This window comes from Spermophilus citellus (assembly GCF_964194105.1).
Source record: "Spermophilus citellus genome assembly, chromosome: 14".
Taxonomy (NCBI): domain Eukaryota; kingdom Metazoa; phylum Chordata; class Mammalia; order Rodentia; family Sciuridae; genus Spermophilus; species Spermophilus citellus.
In genome coordinates, this window is record NC_138194.1 from 39,614,346 (window position 1) to 39,635,411 (window position 21,066).

A 21,066-nucleotide genomic window follows, 5' to 3' on the forward strand; every position below is an offset into this window, starting at 1 on the left:
GTGCAGCGCTTTCCACCTGACCACAGCCAGCCTGGGATGGCGCCCGCATCCTCAGCGACCTTAACCAAGGCAGCTGCCTCCTGCCCTCCTTCACAGGTCCTGGGTTCCCAGGCCCTCATCTAGGCTGGCTTCTGCCTTCATCTCTTCAGTGCCCCCTGCCGCTGCTGGCGACACCCCCACATAAGCTTCTTGTTTTCCCAGAGCGTAGTGGCAAAAAAAAAAAAAAACGAGTTCACCAAGCCGCTGCACTAAAACAAAACCATCCTAAGGCTGGAAGAATGTGTCACCGACCGATAAAATGCTAAATGAGAACGCATTTTCATTTTGCAGAACAAAATTGTTTAATATTTCATTCCTATCACCTGCTCATTTTCGGGCAACCCACACACGGCAGGAGAGGCTCCCTGGGGAATTGCTTAAAAGGTTTGAGCCTCCAACAAGCGTGGATCCTGCAGCTCCGCTTCCCCGGGCGCGGGAAGGCTCCTTTCGTTGGTGTCTCGATGCTGCCCTCTGCTGGAGGACTGCGCCACTGGCAACGCCTGTTTCCTAAAAGGAACGGAGGCAAAACCAAAGACTTAGGGGGTTTTTGGTATGTGAAGTGGCACAACAGTAATTCACCTCCTTTGAGGGTATGCTGACTTCCATAGAAGGATGTTCAACGGCTCTTTTCGCAGCACGCGAACTTCACCATATATATATATGGTGAAGTTGCTAAGGTCTGCAATACAATAATTTGGAGAGGAGACAGACTACATTCACGTAACTTTGGTTACAGCATATTGTTAGAATTGTTCTATTGTGCTCTTAGTTATTGTTGTTAACTTCTTATTGTGCCTAATTTATAAATTAAACTTTATCATGGGTCTGCATGATAGAAAAATATAATAAATATAGGGTTCAGTACCTTGCACAGTTCCAGATATCTCCTGAGGGTCTTGGAAAGCATCTTCCACAGATAATGGGAGACTACTCTATGGGAGCTAAATTCTGGAAGGAATTTTGACTCATCTCCCTCTCCCACCCCCTATCCAATCGTTCTTGTTTCTTGGTCTCCCTGCCTCCAGTCTTTCCCCTTCCAGGCCCATCCTCCACTCTGGGCTAAAGATAACTACATTATATGGCTCAATTAATGTGATGTTCTTAAAATAGTGTTTGGCACGGGGCAAGCACTTGAGAAATTTTAGCTGTAAATTCATTTAAATCTGATCAGCTATTCCCTGCCCAGTGGACACTTTAAGGGGTTCCCCAACCATTGGATAAAATTAGAAGGTGCTGGCCTAACTCAGCCTCGTCTTCAGTGTCTCAAACTGTACTAGCCAGTAATGTAATTTTCTGGGGTTCTCCCTGCATCGTCTCTGTTGCAGATAAAGCTGGCCTCTTTGTCTAATAGGCTATCTCCTAGCTTCCTTGCTTATTTATTTGTCTTTCAGGACCCCAACTTTCCAGAAACTTTCCAACTTTCTAGAAAGTTTTTCCTGACTGGCATACTCAACCAATCATATTGCTTTAGGCAAACTTTTTTGCATTTCCCAAAATCTCTATCCTTTATTAGAACTTTCTCAGAGTTGCATAGTTGTCTGCTTTTGTGTGTATCTATTCTCTGAGTCTGAGCTTCTTGAATTCTAAGACTACCTAGTCAATCTTCAAATCCCCTATAACTGATGAAACTGATAGATGAATAAAGAAAATGTGGTATATATACACAATGATATTACTCAGCCATAAAGAAGAATGAAATTATGGCATTTGCTGGTAAATGGATGGAAGTGGAATTGATGGTGCTAAGTGAAATAAGCCAATCCAAAGGAAAAATAAAGGCCAAGTGTTCTTTCTGATATATGGATGCTAACATATAATAAAGGTGGGGAGGAAAGAACAAAAATTCACTGGATTAGACAAAGGGGAATGAAGGGAAGGAGTGAGGATGGGAAAAGGAAAGATGGTAGAATGAATTGGATCTAACTTTCCTTTATTCATATATGAATACATGACCAGTGAAACTCCACATCATGTACAATGTAAGAATGAGATCCTAATTAGAATAAGTTGTAATCCATGTATGTATAATATGTAATATAATACTCTCTACTGTCATATATATCTAAAAAGAACAAATACATTTTTAAAAATTTTTTTAAATAACCTATAACTAGCTGAGTCATATATTTGAGACTCAACACATGGTCATCATATAAATGAGTTGGCAAATGCAAGAAAGAAATGCATGAGTGAGAGGTCTCCTTTGCACCTTCCTGTGACCTGCCATCTGGAGAATCCTGTGGCTTTCTCTGCTTCTTTGGGAACTAGGTAGAGCAAAGCAATTACCACTTGGAAGGCTCTGGCCTGTCAAGTTCATCTAGAACATCAACTTCATTAGATGCTGATGGCAACATCAAGCCTAGCTCCTCAGAAGAGGGAGGTTCTTCTTGGAGGAGATGAGGAAAGAGAAATTCTGGAAACTGAGGAACATGGAGGGGAAGCATTCTGGCAGAAATGCTAGACTTCAGACTCAAAAGGTCTATGTTACAACAGTAGGCACAAAAAGAAAGGTTAGTACTGAAGTTTAAGAGATGGATTAAAAAAATCAACTTTTAGGTACCAAGTATTTCTTACATTCTGTCCTTTCTGATGCTACAACATAATACCACACACTGGATAGTTTATAAAGAACAGAGATTTAATTCATACAGTTCTGAAAGATGTGAAGTCCAAAATCAAGGTACTTGGATACATTTGGTGAGGACCTTCTTTGCTGCATGTAACATGGCATAGGGCATCACATGGTGACATAACGCAAGAGTATGTGAGCTTGGGTCTCTCTTCCTCTTCTTACAAGGTCATGCATCCCATCATGGGGGCCTCATCCTCATGACTTTGTCTAACCCTAATTACCTTCCAAAGATTCCTTCTCCCAATACCATCAACGTGAATTTGGTGATTAAGTTCCTAACGCATGAATTTGGAGGACACACTCAAACTATAGCTTATTCACACCAAACCAAAGAAGGCAGGCATTACTATCCCCACTTTCTAAGTGGGGAAAATGGAGGCTCAAAGGGATTTGACTCCATAGCTGAGGTCACAGCAGATAAGTTTTAGCCCCAAGTCACAAACTTAGGCCCTGGGAATTCCAAGCCCAGGTTTCTTCTCCTGTGAGAAGAAAAGCAAAAAGTACCTAGAGCAGGCAGTTACTGACCCCCTACATCTGGGTAAAGAAGTCCAGACTTCCTTAAGTCCATCCTCCTCTCCATCTTAATTAGGTATGCTGATGGGTTTCCCTGTCTCTGCAACGTAACTCGTTGAATTTGGGGCTATCACTTTGCAACTGTGTGACTTCAAATATGGAATCAAATCCTTCTGAGTCTCCATTTTCTCATTTAGAAAGTGGGGATGATAGTAATCTATCTTCTCTGATTTGGAATGAATAAGCTATGGTCTGAGTATTTCATGTGTCAGAAATTTAATCCCCAAATTCAAGATCCAATGAGTCCCATGCACCTCCAATATGACTTTTGACAACATTCAAAAGTAGCTGTGTAGGAGCAATTGTTCTCAAATTTTTGTGCATACCGTAAACATGTGGAAGGCTTATTCAAAACACAGATTACTGGGTTCCACAACCACCAGAGTTTCTCATTCAGTAGGCCTGGAGAAACCTGGAATTTGGATTGTAACCAATCCCCACATGATGCTGAGGCTCCAGTCCAGGGTTCAGGACTCTCAGGTCAACTCCTCCCTCCTCCCTGTGTATTCTACATCCCATCATGAGGTCCTGTTATGTCTACTACTTAAACATATCTCAGAAGAACCCATTAATTGTCCCCATCCTTCATCATCAGGATTCTCCATTGCAATGACTCCTAAAGCTAACCTTCAAAATTCCAATCTTGCCACTTTCCGATCCTTCCAACATATTTTGCAGTGTGACCATCTGCAGAGATGAACAGATTGCTATGCTGCTCCTTGATCTAAAGCCTTTCAAGTTGTCATTTCATTCACAAGATGATGTTCCATCTTCTTAATGTGGCCGCAAAGGCCCCCCACACAACCTGGCCCCCACCTGACAGTCCAACAGCTATAGTTCCCACCTCCCTGTCTATTACCTTTCATAAGGGGATACAGTTGTTCCTGGATATACTCTGGGAACTGGTGCCAGGACCCTTACAGATGCCCAAATCCAGAATGCTCAAGTCCCTTAAATGAAATGGTATAATATTCACAGATAACATATGCACATCCTTTCATAGACTTTCAGTTATCTCTAGATACTTATATCTAATACTATGTAAATGCTAGGTAAATAGCTGTTACAATGTATTATTTAGGGAATATGACAAGAAAAAGTCTGTATGCTCCATACAAATATTTTTGATCCTCTATTGGCTCCATGGATGTGGAACCTGTGACATGCAAGGACAACTGTCCTTGCAATTTTAAGACACATGTTATTTATACCATCATGTCTCTGTTCGCATCATAGCTTATTTTTTTTAAAAATTTTTGGTTTTAGTTATAGATGGACACAATATCTTTATTTATTTATTTTATGTGGTGCTGAGGATCGAACCCAATGCCTCACATGTGCTAGGCAAGTGCTCTACCACTGAGCCACAACCCCAGCCTCATAGCGTACTCTTGAACTTCCATGTCTGCTTGTCCACTGGTCAATTTATATTCATTCTTCAAAAGCCCACTCAAGGACTATGGTGTGGCTCAGTGGCAGATCTTTTGCCTAGCAAGTGTGAGGCCCTGGGTTTTATCTTCAGCATCACACACACACACACACACACACACACACACACACACACACACACACAAATCCCCAGTCAGGAGCTACATACTATGGGGAGATGTCCATTAGCCTGGCTCCTCTGTCCTCCTGTGTAGAATTGATGACTCCCTCTTTGTTCATATCCATGTCTTTTTATATCTGTCCTTTATGGAGATGTGTTTAACTTCATTGAAATAGTTTTCTTTCCTGTCTGCCTTCCTGTAGGCTAAAGGATCCTGGAGGGAAATATGTCATGATGATCCCTTGGGTGACATTTCCTTGGCATTTGTAGATGCTCTAACTTGTGGACTGACAGGACTCTCCCTTGGGACGATGAAAGAATGCTGCCTCTTGCAGGACTCAGATCTTGGCAGATACCATTGCTCCCATTCAAAATCTCACTGCTTTTCATCCACTGGGGCCTTTAGATAAGAGGAGGCCAGTCCCAGGTGAGGCCCACCTAACAAAAGGCTGCCTCTCATGCCTGGTTAGGCGGCAGCAGCAGGATGATGGTCCAGCCCCGTGAGGTGAAACCGAACACCCTGTGTCACCTTGCAACTAATGACACACTGCGTGCCTTCTAAGCTGGCCCTTTGGTATCATTTACTTATGGAGTCAGGCATCACATCCCAGCAGGGTTACTAGAGCCCCTGTCACTCAGCAGCTTACCCAGGACACATCCACGTGGGGGCATCTAAGGTTCCTGAAAGAACCTCAAACTTGAGGGCAGCCCTGGATCAGTCGGTCACTGAAACCTCGCTTCCCAGTCATTTCAGGGGGTTGTCCCCATGACAGAAACCAGCAATAGGCCTGAACTCTGCCACACAGAAGGGAAAATGCTCCAAGATGCTATCGATGATGGAAGGGAGGGCGGCCCAAGACAGGTGTTCTCATTTCTCTTTTGTGAAAGTTGGGACAGCTGCTCCTTGGGATCAGGTGTCTGACAGCCCTGGAAGCCTGCTGGGCTCACCAGTCCCAGGTCCTTCTTGTGTCCTGCACAGCCTCATCCTGAATTATTCTCAGGAGTGAGTTTCTCCAGCACCAAGTGAAAAGCCCTTTTCTGGAAAAACCCTTCAGACCACGCCTACCCTGAATAGCTCCTCCTCCCAGCTTCCAAGCTCTGCAACCTGTCCCAGCCCCTAATATAGATTTGCACCATCCTCAGCAGATCCTCCCCTCACCTCCCTACCCTCTACCCCCTGCAGGACCCCCCTCCCCAGCTCCCTCCCAAAGGAATGTAACAGGCAAGAAGATGAGACCAATCCAGGGTTGGGTTTTCATATCCTATTTTCACCTGTTGAAAAACACAGCACAGTAAATCTCCCCACACGTTAAAGTCAAAGACTCAAAGCATCCTAGGGGGAAAAAATGGGGCAGGTCTGGCCCCATTATTTCTCCAAGCAGGCTCCATGGGCCTTTGTAAGAGGTACAGTTCTTTTTCATGTGAGTATTTAAATGCTGTTGATCGCTTGGCATCCATGATCTCCACCCATGAAATGCCAGAGGTGTCCCCAACCAGTCATTGCGGCAATCAAATTACCCCTTTGCATCCCCATATGGCTTTAGGGGAAGAGCCCCTAGTTATGATCCACCTCTAGGAAATCCCCTAGCGGCAAAGTTCGCGCCATTTCAAAACCTCCAGTTCCTATTCGCTCACATCTCTCCTGGCTGAGAAAAATGAAAATAAAAAGCAGGTTCCTAGGCCCGGGCTTTCTACCTTTGTTGTGATCATTCATGCCTTTGATGAGGCACTTGATTTAAAATGGAAGTAGTCCAGACTTTTAAGAGGTTACACTCTCTTAATTCTTGTTATTTGAGTAACAATAGTTAAAGAAAGGATCTGCTCACATCCCATAAAAAGAAGTCGTTTAATGTAGGCTAAAGCCCTGGGTAAGTCCTGTTTCTTCTCTGCCATTAACAAATGGCTACATTTTCTACAGAATATCGAGGAGCAGCTTTCCCGGGTTCTATTTTTCTTCCACCACCCTGCTCAAGCCCCTTCCTTTCTCACCTAGTATTGCTTCCAGCCAGTCACACTCCCATCCACCCACCCAGACAGAAACACTCAAACGTGGTGTATCTCAGTGCTCAATATTGCCCCAGTCCCCAAACAATTCATGCAATTTGAAAACTGGTTCTACAAATGCATTTCACCTGCACAACCTCTGCCCTAATCCTGCCAGCCTGGCCTCACACCTGGCCTATTGCAGGGACTCCCCCCCCCCCCCTGGAGTCCTTATTCATTATCTCTCTTTGGGGAATCCATCTCCTCACTGCTACCAGAAGAGACTTCCTGAAATGCAGACTTGCTCAGGCCAAACATCCCGGATGTTAACAATCTTTGTAGATACATTGTTGTCAAGGTAATCTCTCAACCTCAGGGCCACAGATGTGGAGAGTCACCCTAGAGGACAATGTTAGTTGGTCAGCGAGGGACGTCTAGGTGGCCAGCCATTGTAGGCTCCAGTATAGAACCTTTATATAGAAGTATGCAGTTCAGCACACCCAGGAACAATCCAGAAGAAGAAAAGAACCCAGAACATTTGTATCTAAAATGAAGACCTAAAATAAATACTCCTCTGAAATTCCTTCTAATCTTAGGGTTAGTGGGATTATCATGATATGATGCATATGGAATTTCAGATACATCTTGGGCCTCTCCTCTGGCATCATTTTTTCAGAGAAAGGAGGAGGCTTAGGGAAAACACTTTGGATCCCCATAGCAACAACCTTATTTTGGGGGGGGGCGCGCAGGGAGGGTACCAAGGATTGAACCCAGGGGTGCATAATCACTGAACCACATCCCCAGCCCTTTTTTATATTTTATTTAGAGACAGGATCTCGCTGAGGTGCTTAGGGCCTTGCTAAATTGCTGAGACTGGCTTTGAACTTATGATCCTCCTGCCTCAGCCTCCTGAGCTGCTGGGATTACTAGCATGTGCCACTGCGTCCCACTAAAAATCTTTGACTCTCTGAGAGGATTCCAATGTTCCTTCTGCCGTGAGGGGCACAGTGGACTCTGCAGCCTGCATATACCAAACATTTGACTGGGTGTCTCCTAATGCGTTTCAGAAAATATTCTCCATCTTCGCCTTGTCACCAAGTCATGCAGTTATTTGAATATGTATAACTGCCTCTTAACTAAATTATATGTACAAATAAAACAAAACAAAGTAAAATAAATGCTATACTAATTATATTTTAGGAACATATTTCCTCACCCAAGATGCCAAGTTATAACTCATTCTGTTGGCTTCTAATCTATTTAGTTTAAAAGCTCTTTTGATTGATGACAGACATGTGAACTCATTCATTATATATTCATTCATTCATTCTGCGACTCTTTACTGTCCATAGAATCCCTAGTATGATTGGGCCAACGTGATATGCATGAAAGCTCCCTGCTGCTTATGACATGTCCCTGAATATACTGATATCCACCTCGACTTTATAATGTGTGTGTGTTTTAAACAACAACAAAAATATTGATCCATCCATATCACCAAAAAAAAAAGACAATTTTTTAAGATTCAGAATTAACAAATAAGCATTGTCTTAGAGAGGTGAGGTGTTTTTCAAATTATGTCTGCAGATTCTTTGACACTCTGGTCACTAAAAATTAAAAGTCTGAATCCTCTCCCTTGGACCCTGTCCCAATTGTGGTGACTGACTGAATAACAAGGATTGCTAGAAATGGTGTTATGGGACTTCTGAGACTGGGTCAAAAAGGTAATGTGGATTCCACCCATTCCCCTGAAACACTAGCCTTCATGTAGAAAGTCCTAGAACCCTGGGGCCACCACTGGTAAGGAGGCCCCAATTAGACCACATGGAAAGGCCACATGAGAGGCCCTGTGACAACACAAAGACAGAAAGAGAAAGATGCTTCTGCAGTCTTCTAGCTCCCTGCTGTATCTGCTGGTGACTATTTGGTAGACCCCAAGTCAAGTCTACCTAGCTGAGCCTTCCTGAATCCTGATGCTCAGAAACAGCGATTGGTTATAAAGCCATTGCTGCTAGAAGTCCATTACTTTTGGGAGTGACTTGTCACAGTCATAGAGGACCAATAGGGAAAGAAAGGGCAGGTATTCAATAAGAATCTCTCCTGTTGTCATAAGGAATGGTCCATAAAGCATTTTCTCTTCACCACAACAAAACTAGCCATGTTCCTTGTTTAATATTTGTCCAATTATCTCTCTGAGTAGTTAATGTTTTGTGTGCTTTCTGTAATACAGGGTCTCTATTCATGCTTGACTCTTAAGAAGAGAATTATTCATAGACAGCTAAAAACTCTGCTAAGATCTGAATGTTGGTGTCCTACCCCAATCCCCAGGTGATGGTATTTTAATGTGGGGCCTTTGGAAGGTGACAAGATCATAGATAGGGTGCATCCCTGGTCAATGACACTTATACCCTTATAAAAGGGACCTAGGAGAGCATGCTTGTCTTTCCATGACCTGAGGATGAAGATAGAAAGTATCTCTATGAAGACTGGACCCTCCCCAGATGTGAAATCGACCTTGGACTTACAGCCTCCAAAACTGTGAGAAATAAATTTCTGCTTTTTATAAACCACCTGGTCTATGCTAGCTTATTACAGCAGCACAATTCAGCTGAGAGAGACTCCAACCTGCCTACATTTTAAGAAGAGAGATTTAAAGGAAGAATCAACATCTGGGATTTTTTGTTAACCTCCTGATCCCTATGGTAGCAAGACAGAGAACCTGGAGCATTTTGTCCTCCTTGTAACAGCTGCACAGCAGGGGCACAAATCAATGCTCCCTAATCACTACACAACCTAAATGGCCAAACTTCATTCACCCACAGGAAAAGCTTCCGCTCTGTCTCTCCTTTTCCAAGACAGAGTAATGTGATAAATTGCTGTTAAATTGTCAGGGCAACAGCGACCATGAGTTACTATCTATATAGTTCCATTTAGCCTCAGACGATTCCATCTCTCTGTGTGGCTTGCCTATGACCTACCTTGCAACAAATGAATCAGCTGAGGGTTATCATTCTAAGGAAACCTGATGTGCTTCAGAAAGGGGATCTTGTTGGTGCAGAAATACGACTCAATGAGCGTTATCCTGGAAAAAAGCTCAAACAGTATCTAATGCAATAAGAAAGAAATCATTCACTAAAGCATCAAGAATCTCAGTAACAACTGAGAAGACTTATGGGGAGAGCAGTGGAATTTGTCTCTTTAAAGACAAAAAGAAGAAACTGCTGAAAGAAAGACTGTAAATTTATCTTCTATTCTGAGACCAGGTCATCTCATGATGGTGAGATCACGGGTGTATTGAGTGGCTTGATATGGGAGGTGTTGGTTCAAAATGCAGTTCTCAAGGGGTTGGGCTAAAGAGTGAAAAGGAGGGTATATACTGTAAGAAAAAAAAAAAAAGGAAAAAATGAATTCATGTGTGATTCAGCCACTGAACTTCAAGCCCAACAGAAAGAGCATAAACAGGTGGAGAAGCACCAGGGTAGAGACGAAAGAGCACAGATGGGGGGAGGCCACCCAAGTGGCAGCCCTGGCACTAAGCCTGTGTCCCATTCTCCTCCAGAATCCTGGATTTCATGCCACCTGACAGAACCTACAAGTCAGGCTTCTCATGGTAGGAGACTGTCATAAGATATAACAATCGTTAAAACAACAACAACAAAAAAAAAGATATGGAGAAAAAAGGTATCTTCCTCGTGGAAGGGAAAAAAAAAATCCAGAAAAGGCGGAGATAATGAAGATGAACTGGACACATTCCATTCTGCAAACTGCTCTAAGAGGTTAGGAAGTACACACCGTCCCCAGTTTATGAAGTCTCTACTTAAATTTTTCTACTTGATGGTGAGAAATGTACCCATAGGACCATTCTGCTTTGTCATATCAGCACAGTATTCAATAAATGACATGAGACATTCCACACTTTATTTTTTTAATTTTCATTTGTTATATATGACAACAAAATGCATTACAATTCATATTATACATATAGAGCACAATTTTTCATCTCTCTGGTTGTACACAAAGTAGAGTCACAGCCTTCATGTTTTCATGCATGTACTTAAGGTAATGATGACCATCGAATTCCACCATCTTTCCTACCCTCACGCCCCCTCCCTTCCTCTCCCTCTCCTTTTCCCCTTTGCTCCTCCTAGAGTTAATTTAATCCTCTCATCCTCCCGCCAGCAGCATATTATGAATCAGCATCCTTAAATCCACCCTTTATTTTAAAATAGGCTTTGTGTTAGATGATTTTGCCCCACTCTGGACAAATGTAAGTATTGTTAGCATGTTTAAGATAGCCTGAGCTAAGCTATGGTGTTCAGTAGGTTAAGTGATTTGATACTCTTCTGAGTTAAGATATTTCCAACTTGCAATGGATTTAGTGGGATGTAACCCCATCAAGAGTCCAGAAGCATCTGTAATTTATTTGAAAACATACAAAAGACCATGAAAAACAAACCTAATCCATGTGGCTAGAAAGTAATTTAAGCTTCACCCCTCAGTATCCAAGTAACATCCTGGAAACAAATAACATTACTATTACTTTCAGACTAGATGTATTTGTGCATAAATCTTGGTATCATTGCTAGGAAATCACTTTAGAGATATTAGTTTTAGGTAGTCATCCACCGTAAATATTCAAAGAGTCAGAAAATTGGTTATGCTGACACCAAACATCTTGCTTTAAAAAAAAAAAAACAAAAATGAGTGAAACCAATCAACTGAATACCCCAATCCAGCTGGTTAGTGTTTTCAAAATAACCATTTTCCTCACTATTTTTGCTTTCTATATATTCCATGCTTATTTAAGACCCATCCAACAGGCATGGTTTGCTAGCCCCAGTGGCAATAACCAAAACAATAAGTGTCTCTTGTCCTATCTCCTAACTGGAATTGTCCTCTAATCATAACAGTTTTGTGATAAAGAAAGATGAAGAAAGCATTCTTCATGACAAACTTGGTTTTTAGAACAAAATATACAGCTAGAAAAAAATGAATGAAGGGAAAGGGTGGTTGTTTAGACTTTGCAAAGGTATTCTTTGAAAATAAATATCCACTTGGAATGTTCAACTAAAACTGTATATAAATCTAAAGGTATAATACATCTCAATGATTTATCAATTCATCCTAAAGTACTGAGTGCTAGCCAATACATATACAAGATTTTAGAAGAGATCAGGCATACTGTAATTAAAATTTTATTATAAATGTAATACTTGTTTTGTTTGCCCACACTTTGTAGATACTTTTTCATCTTAAAACATGTCAATCTGGGGCTGATTTCTAAGGTAAATCCATTTATTTATTTATTTACTTACTTACTTACTTAATTACTTATTTTAAAGAAAAGGACTGTGAGAACTCTGGTTGCTAGAGTTCTTTAGACAGCATACTGACCAAATCCCTTTTTATGGTTCCTTTGGGGTGCTCGTCTATCATGGTAAAATCATAACACTCATCTCAAGACCACCAGCAACCCCATTCCCACCCTTTAGCAGGGGAAACATCTGTAGGCCAATGGTGGAACCAGTACCCATGGACCCAAGGATTGGCTCAGAGTGGTCATGGGATCCAGGTTGGCCAACCAGAGTATTCTGCACTACTCATCTACTCGGCTGGGAAGGGAAACCTACCTTTTCTCTTTTTACCTGATATATAAATATCAACACAAGACTTTTCAGCAATGTAGAGAAAAACTGTAGGAAGCAGAAAAAAAATCCAACATGCAAAGAAAAGACACAGAATCAAGAGGAGCAAGAAATAATAGGAAGAGGAACAAAGGAAGTGCTAACATTATATGAACCTCTGGATTCAGCCATGCAAAAAAGTAAATCTTTGTCTGGACTTCAAATTAGATGTGTCAATAAATCCCCCTTTGCACATAATTGTGTTGGAGTTCTGTCTCTTATAATGCAAGATCCCTTATTCATACAACTTGTATGATTATTGTGCTTTATTGCTTCTTAAATACTGTCAATTCACTGGATAAAAAACTAATATATGATCCCAGTCTTATAAAATAATAATGTATGTGATAATAATAGTTATAACAATAGCAACATCATTGACCACCTAGAAATGTGTAAGGTGGACACAATACTTATTTTATTTATTTATTTTTACGTGGTGCTGAAGATTGAACCCAGTACCTCACACATACTGGGCAAGTGCTCTATCACTGAGCCACAACCCGTGTATGCACTCTTGTATGAGTGTGTGTGTGTGTGTGTGTGTGTGTGTGTGTCAAGATAACGAGAAAAGTGAATGTAGGATAGTGCCCCCAACACGGGAGGGCATGCTTCCACAAGGCTCATCCTGGATCTGTAAGGAAAGCTAGGAAAGCTTAGAGTCTGAGCAGTGATATCCATTTTCTTGTATCCTTATTGAAGTTCATTACCAAATCTTCCACAACCAACTGCTCTACATTTAGAATTAGAAAAGAAAAAAAAATGTCCTTGAAAAATACTCCATTCCATTTATCAAGCCAACAAGGCTATTTCTCATTAATTGTTGTTTTAATATTAATTAAGAACATTTATATAACATTGAAAAATCAAACTAAAATATATTATCTGTCATAGTATTTCATTTTGTGTGTCCCATAGCTATGTCTTCCTATTAATCTCCCCAGTATATTTGCATATCTTGTTTCAATATTCCCTCCTAGAAAACCTCTCTGGGTACTAAGTAGGAATTTATTCTGACCCTGGATTAAACAGTAAAGTTCTTTAGAGAAAAATTTCTTTGGACTGTATTTAAACAATAGCTGAAGGTTTAATGCTTGTTTATTGAATCCCTCCAAGAAGGAGGGAATCCTTCCATTTGCTCCTATTGTGTGACTTACTATTCTTTTTACCTCGGGCTTTAAAGGGGTGTTAAATTTTTTTAAATAATAAATCTGTATTTGGGGTAAAAATGGGAGTTCATAACCCACTTGATTCTAATGTATGAAATATGATATGTCAAGAGCTTTGTAATGTTGTGAACAACCAATAAAAAAATAAATAAAAATAAAAAATGAAAAAAAAATAACAAATCAAAAAAAAAAAAAAACTTCACCATTGGCTTTTTCAGTCATCTTGAACTAAGTAAGAAAAAAATATATTATCTGGAAGAGACAAACCAAAATGAGGAAGTAAACTGATGTCATGATTTTAGTTTTGGTTTTGAGTAAACCTTACGGGTAAGGCCCACTTGGCCCGGGGACCACACTGTTCTCTCCCTCTGGCTCACCCCATTCCTAGTACCCTTCACAGCTACATGTCACTGCCACCCTGGAGAAGGCAGGCACATACTGAGTGCTTCCAATAATAAAGCAAAGAAGAAAGCAACAGCTTTAGTGCTTAAACAGGAGAGTCCCAGGTGCTATTGGCTAAGGTAGAATCCCAGGGTTGTCATTTCGGTGTGTGACCCGTAGCAAGTTGCTGAATCTCTATAGGCCTCAATTTCCTCATCAATTTGGAGATAATAATAATAACTACAAAAGATATATGTTGAAGAGATGAGATGAAGAGTCCTTTGAGTGCCCAGGCCCAGTACCTAGCACATAGTAAAAATCTCATGCTTGTTTGCTATTATTATAAGCCAAGTAAACATTACTCACTCTCCTCTGTTGGTGTTCCCTGGTATCACTGACCAGCTCTCACTTGGTCTATGAGGCATTTACAACATCTTAGGACATTTATGTCATTTATATTGGTGTCTCTTCACCACAGCAAAACTCACGATGGCAAGGATCATGTTATATCTGTCTCTGTCATTGTGCCCCCATGCCCCTCATCTAGGAGACAGTTGTAACTTTTAAAGAAATGAGTGGATAAATATTTGGCTCTCTAGCAGATGAGGAATTTGAGGTTTGGCAGTCATAATTGGCTTTCATAAGTTCACGAGCTGGTAAGTACCATTTCCATGCTTTTATTAAAGGTCAGAAGGAGCAAGAGGAGTATTTTTAATGTCTTAGAAAGAATAGATAAACTTGACTGTAAAAGAGAAAAGATTTAAAAAATAACCAATTTTGAAAACAGAAAAAAATAGCAAATTTTGATCAACCGTGACAATAGCATGCTCCATTTATAGGCAAGGAAGGCCTTGCCTAGACATGCTCGAACCAGCTTTAAGACAAAGAAATGCAATCAAGCCCAGTCAGACAAGTGACTACTTCAGAACCGATTCATCCTGTTCCAGGGAACCATCAGCAACTAATCCTGGAAGCTCATGTGAAGTAGGTTGCCTGTTTTTTAAGACCTTCTAAATATTGTTGTTTGATTATTTAGTCCCTGCTTAAATTCCAATCATTGTCTTAAAACTCATCAGTGATTTCAGATTGAATGATGATGTTCTTTTGCAAAGATCTGAAGGTGAAGTATAACCAGCAGGACATGGTGATCCTGCTCATTGCTCACCATGTGGATATTTTACTACAGTGTCAGCAGCTTTTGTAAAATGATTGATTCTCATCCATTTCTGTTTTGTTTTATTTATATTTTTAAGACAGATAATTTTTTGCTTTGAAAGTAGGTTTTGTCTCTGTCTTTGTCATGCCAGAACAAAACATTTTTAAATCCTTCTTTGAGAAGCAAACCGAAGTCCATTCTTTCTTCTTTTTATCTTTGGTGCTAAAGAAAAAAAAAAATGAGGAGGAGGAGGAGGAGGAGGAGGAGGAGGAGGAGGAGGAGGAGGAGGAGGAGGAGAAGAAGAAGGAATTGCCTCTTCCCCTGGCTACCCTTGCTCCAACTCCTTTGTCTGGTTTGATGATCAGCCTGTTTCAAAACAAATGCAGACCTGCAGGGGAAGAAAGTATGCCCAACAGAAAGAGTGGGGGTTTCTTCCACCCCATGGCTGTTCCAGCAAAGAGTTTAGTCCCTGGAAACCAGTTGATCTGAAAGCTAGAAAGTTCTACAGAAGAATGAGCCAAAACGAGCCTGACATATACATCTGTACTTTTCTGAAGCAAAGTTTCCTAAACTAATAATAAAGAAAACAGCATTTCCAGTGATTTTGAAACCATGGAAAGTTTTTAACATTTTAAATTTTTTTTTAATTTGAAACAATTTTTGATTAGAAATGAAAATTTGGGAAACAATTTGAAACATATTTACCATATGTACATTTTATTTGGTAGCATAAAAATGCATTTGTTGTAAACACACACACACACACACACACACACACACACACATCCCATAAAAAGTTACAGCGACTTTGACTCTAAGTCAGGAAACAGGGAAACTTTAAATAGTTACAAAGTAACTGATGGGATTTACTTTTAAATATCTTTTTGATTTCCAGAAAGAGGGGCCCAAATGATAAACTTTTTAAAACAGTAGCTATCTTCTTGGTTTTTACCAGTTTATGAAAAGCAGGCAAAAATATGAAAACTGAAAAAAACACAAAGAGTGTCACTGAGCTTGGAAAGTCACATTTGTTGGTACTTAGAGCCATCACAGGGTCAAATATTGTTTTTCATCAAATGAGCTCGAAATCTGCAAAAGGGCTGGGGCTACTTGAAAGCACCTTCATCATTGTGGCTAGTAGCATCGAACCAGGTTTCTTTTCTGAACCATCTCCATGTCAGTCTTAGCCTCCTCTAGTACTAAAGTTTTATCACTTTCATGGGCTTCTGAGAAGTTCTAAGATCAGGCTCTTCACACTTTCACATGACCTTTCAATTCTTGCTTTTGCTGTTTTATTTAGGCCAATGCCTCTCACATGTTCTAAGAAATTCGAAAACAGGATTCAGCAACAAGGGGAGTCAAAAGTTGTATTTGAAAAGACTTGGTGCTCAGTGTGTCATGGGTTTCCTGACAAGTTATATTCCTACTCTATGTACCTGGAAGTAATCTGAAATCTGCAATGATTTTAAGGATCCTGAGTTCAGGCCTTATTAGCCATTGGTAGTGATGACACGATTTCAGAAACTGTCTTTGGGTCCTGCATCCAAATGGTATGCAGTAGCAAGAGCTTGCAACAAACCCATCACTGTCTTTATGATGGTCTTTCTTTCTTCTTTGCTCTGTACTTATAAGCAGATGTAGTTTTAGAGTAAGCAAATCATCTCTTTAACCTAGCTCACTTGTCTAAGTCCATTCTCTAGTGGAACCTTTAAGAGTTAGTTGGAGCCTAGTGAAATATATTCAGTTCACCAGAGCATACCTCTCAATGAGATAGTAGGACCCCAGAGCCATCCTTCTCTCTCTCTCTCTCTCTCTCTCTCTCTCTCTCTCTCCTCAGACATGATGTCAAAAACTTTCCTTCACCATGTGCTTCCATTATGAGATGCTGCCACAGACCCAAAACATCAGGGCCAACCAATCATGGACAAGAACATCTAAACTGTGAACCAAAATAAACCTTTCCTCTTCATAAGTTGATTATTTCAGGAATTTGTTTTAGCAATGGAAAGGTGACTAATACACAGTTATAGCTAAATAAATAAATAAATAGCTTCGGATTCTTAAAGTTTTATAATTAAACCAAGAAAAGATTTTCACCAAAGTTTAGTGGGGTTTTGTTGTTGGTGGTGGTGGTGGTGTTGTTTACTTATAGGTCCTTCAGTACCTTAGTTCTGACTCTTTACCTTCCACCTGGTTGAGTCTCACTGTTGCCTCGCAGTGTCTTTATTTTCCTAGAATCCTTTTCTTCTGGAAGGCAACACCTCCAAGAGAGCAGTTTTTGCATATTCATGCATCTTTCTATTCTGCCCTGACGCTCTCAAGAATTTCTATCCTGTGCTTTCTTAAGCAAGCATAAGCCATAGAATCTACATCCAACTGCATCTGCATCTGCAAGGGTGGGCGTGTTTTCTGTCCTGATCTGTCCTGCTGTTTTTGTGTATACTCAGCTTTGACAGTCAGCAAAGAGCATACATAAAGTCAGCAACTCTTCGATTTCTCAGGCCACAGTATCTCTTCACTCAAATTTTGGTTCTTCTGCAAAAAAATCTGATGAACTGTGACACAATCACGAAGTCTGTATGAGAGCTTTATTTCCCAGAAAGATCCATCCATGAGTGCTATGAGATGAACATCTTTCAATGATTCTTTCTTTTAAGAATATTTTCAAACACAACACACATCTACCTATTCTCTCTCTCTCTCTCTCTCTCTCTCTCTCTCTCTCTCTCTCTCTCACACACACACACACACACACACACACACACACACTTCTAATCCAAGAGTTGAAATAATAAGAATTGTCCCTCTTTTGAATCCTGACTCTGTACCAGATGCTATAATAAATGTTTTGCACACAGTATTTCACTTTATTTCACAATGATGGTGAAAAATAACTATTATCAGTTTCCTTTATTCATAAGAACATTATGGTTTAGAGTAAGTTGTCCAAAATCACAAGGGGCTAAGTAACAGAACTGAATTTTGAGGCAAGGGTTCTGTGCTACAAAATGTGCCCTAAATGCTATGCTTTAATGTCTCCTCTCCCAGGTCTGGACTGGTTCCAAAAATGTCTGCTGGGAAAAAAAAATAAATACAATCATTTTAGCAATTTACTAATGTCCAGCTTCTTATGCCCCTTCTGGAGATGAAAATGACAACCCAGAAAAGACATGACCCTTTTTAGAGCTTCAAGAGCATTTTCTGATCTTTTCATGCCATCCTTTACTAACATTATGATCCCAGAAGATTTTTGTTTTCACTTGTGTTTGGTGGGTTGGTTGCTTGGTTGGTTGGTTTAATATAGACTTGCATGTGGCAGTCAGTGACTTGAGAAACAAAAGATGAATCTTGAGGTTTGAGAGAGTTAAAAATATTTTTATTCACTTTCTTTAAGTGTTTCTATTTCATGTATCAAGAATTATTTTAGCTATTCTAGAACTCTCAGTAAATACACGTTTTATTTGTGTCCATGTTTTTTAACCTTAGATTGATATATGAGAAGGTAGTTTCACCATCTTGTTCAAAGAAGAAATATAGTTTAGCAGTTAGATTGCTGATAAACACTGATTCAACAATGCAAAAAAGTACTGAGTATTGGGGATATAGATCAGTAGTAGAGCATGGGCCCTGGATTCAATTCCCAACACCACAAAAAGAAGAAGGAAGAGGAGGAGGAGGAGGAGAAAAAGGAAGAAACAAAGAACCATATGGAGAGTTGTAGTTTTTCTTTTGAACTATTACCCACAAAAGTGGTTTTATTTAAAAATCTGGTCTTTTTTTTACATCATTTCTGTTAAATTCATTCTTATAAGCACTTACATAGAAGATCCAGCCAGCTTGGAGGTCTTTCTGGGCCACTTGTCGTGGATGATGCTTTACTAGATTTGCATCAAGTTCTTCTGCTATTTAATTATGTCTGTGGGTGGATTTGATCTTACCAGAGGACTATACAGTGACTTATAAAGCAAGTGGGTGTCTCTGGATAAAGCAGGGTGATAAACCCATGGTCTACCAACTTGTTGTTGGAGGCCTACAAACAAGGAATGGCTTTTCCCTCATTTCATAGCTTGTGAAAATTATCCAAGATTCAAAGTTCAGTATCCATACATAAAGTTTTCCTGGGACACAATTAAGGTCATTCATTTACGCATTATCTGTGGTTGCTTTCACAGAATGAGAATAGAATTGAGTTGCTGCTAAAGGACCACAAGGCCTAAATACTTACTCTCTGATAACTTACACAAAAAGTTGGCTGAACCCTGTTGTAAACAATATACACAATTATCTGAATGACTGTTTTATATATCAGTAGGCTTCAATACTTTGGTTAGTCCCCCCACCCCTTCCTGGGTAGCTTTTGAAATGTGCAGTTTAAATAGCTTAGCTCTTTCTGTGGACAAAGAATCCAAAATCTTAGCACATTAAATTGTTACACAAATTATAGAATTAATTAACTCGGAGACAGGAAAGAGCCTTAGAATCATCTCTTGTGATAAACATGCCAAGAACTGTCTTGTCTTCCGAAAACAAATTCGCTGGCCATACCACAGCCTTTCCCTATTGACTGGGATCATCTTCATGCCAGCTGTGATCCGAGGTAGGGGTGGAGCTGGACGCCAGTACAGGGGTCATGAGCAGTGTCGTCCCTGCCAGATGACGCTACACTGCATGGCAGCTGACTCTGGAATTTGTTTCTGTGAAGCCAACATGTTTTTCACTCCTTGGCCTCTTTTACAGAGATGGAGTGATCCATGGGCTGCTGGGCAATCTCCCGGATAATGTGACAAGGAGCTGCCTTCCTGCAGATGGAATGAGTCAAGGTCAAAGCTAAAACTGGATTTCCCACCTGGCTGTACCCACCACCACCATCTCAAAAACAATCCTCTTTTCTTTTGCTCTCAGTGTCGATTGATCCAACTCTTGCACACCACGGCAAAACCTAGTGCTTCTTCATCTAAATGTGCCCCAAAGCTACGTACCCTGTGGATGTAAACAAGGTCATTTTACCACATTTAACCCAAATCACCTATTCTTGGACTGCTTCTCACAAAGAACTTTGGTCCCCACACAGTCCCCCAACACCCCCCAATGTATCTCTAAAAGTCTCCAGAAATGTCCCCATGGGCTCAGGGGCCAAACTGTCACCCTGGTCACCCAGGAACACACAGCTCACTCCCCTGAGGCTCTGCTTCTGACAGGAGGGACCTTAGGCTGCCCCTGTAAATGATAACCCCTGGAGTTTCCTGCATCCCAAATCTTCTCATCCTCCAGGCACCAGAGCAGGACAGCAATCTAGGTAAAAAGGGTGAAGGAGGTGACCATCTTCCCAAGTTGCTGCCTCTGCACCAGGCATCCAAAACGTAGTGCGTGTGTCTAGAGCCGCCCAAATATTCCACACAAACTGTTTATTCAGGTATTACTTATTTGAAAATAGTAATATATGTATTACTATTTTTATTAATATTTATTACTATTAATTATAGGTGAGCCCAGTATCATCTGCTGGTGGCACAAGGACCTAAACCCAACTCCAGAGCTTGCTGGTCCTGTTGCTCCTCTGGGATTTTTGTCAGTTCTAATTTTTTTCTACCTCTCAAACTTATCAGAATCTAACTTTTTGCCCTAAATTTTTTGGAAAAGTGAAGCAGCAATAATTTATTTCTAATCTTTTACAAAAAAATAAATAAATGTTGTAATGACCTACAAAGCTTTAATTGGTTAATCATTTCAAACCTTTAAGGAAAATGTAATCTCTCTGCCTACTTGAATTATTCCAAAATTTTAAAAGGTGTAGAAATCTTCATGATTATTTGACAACAGAGCAGAGCTCTGATGTAAAATCTTACAAATACTGAAAACAAGTGAAAATGATAGGCCAATTCTCATCTCCAATAGAAATT

The 21,066-nt window shown here is 40.4% G+C and overlaps 1 long non-coding RNA gene across 1 annotated transcript in view; it reads right to left on the reverse strand.

Annotated features, from left to right (window-relative positions):
* Positions 1 to 380: 380 nt before the first annotated feature.
* The window catches only part of LOC308633438, an 80,246-nt gene continuing 59,560 nt past the window's right edge, over positions 381 to 21,066 (reverse strand). The window contains exon 3 of the long non-coding RNA XR_014018784.1: positions 381 to 546. This is a non-coding gene — a long non-coding RNA (uncharacterized lncRNA). The remainder of the gene's footprint in view (positions 547 to 21,066) is intronic.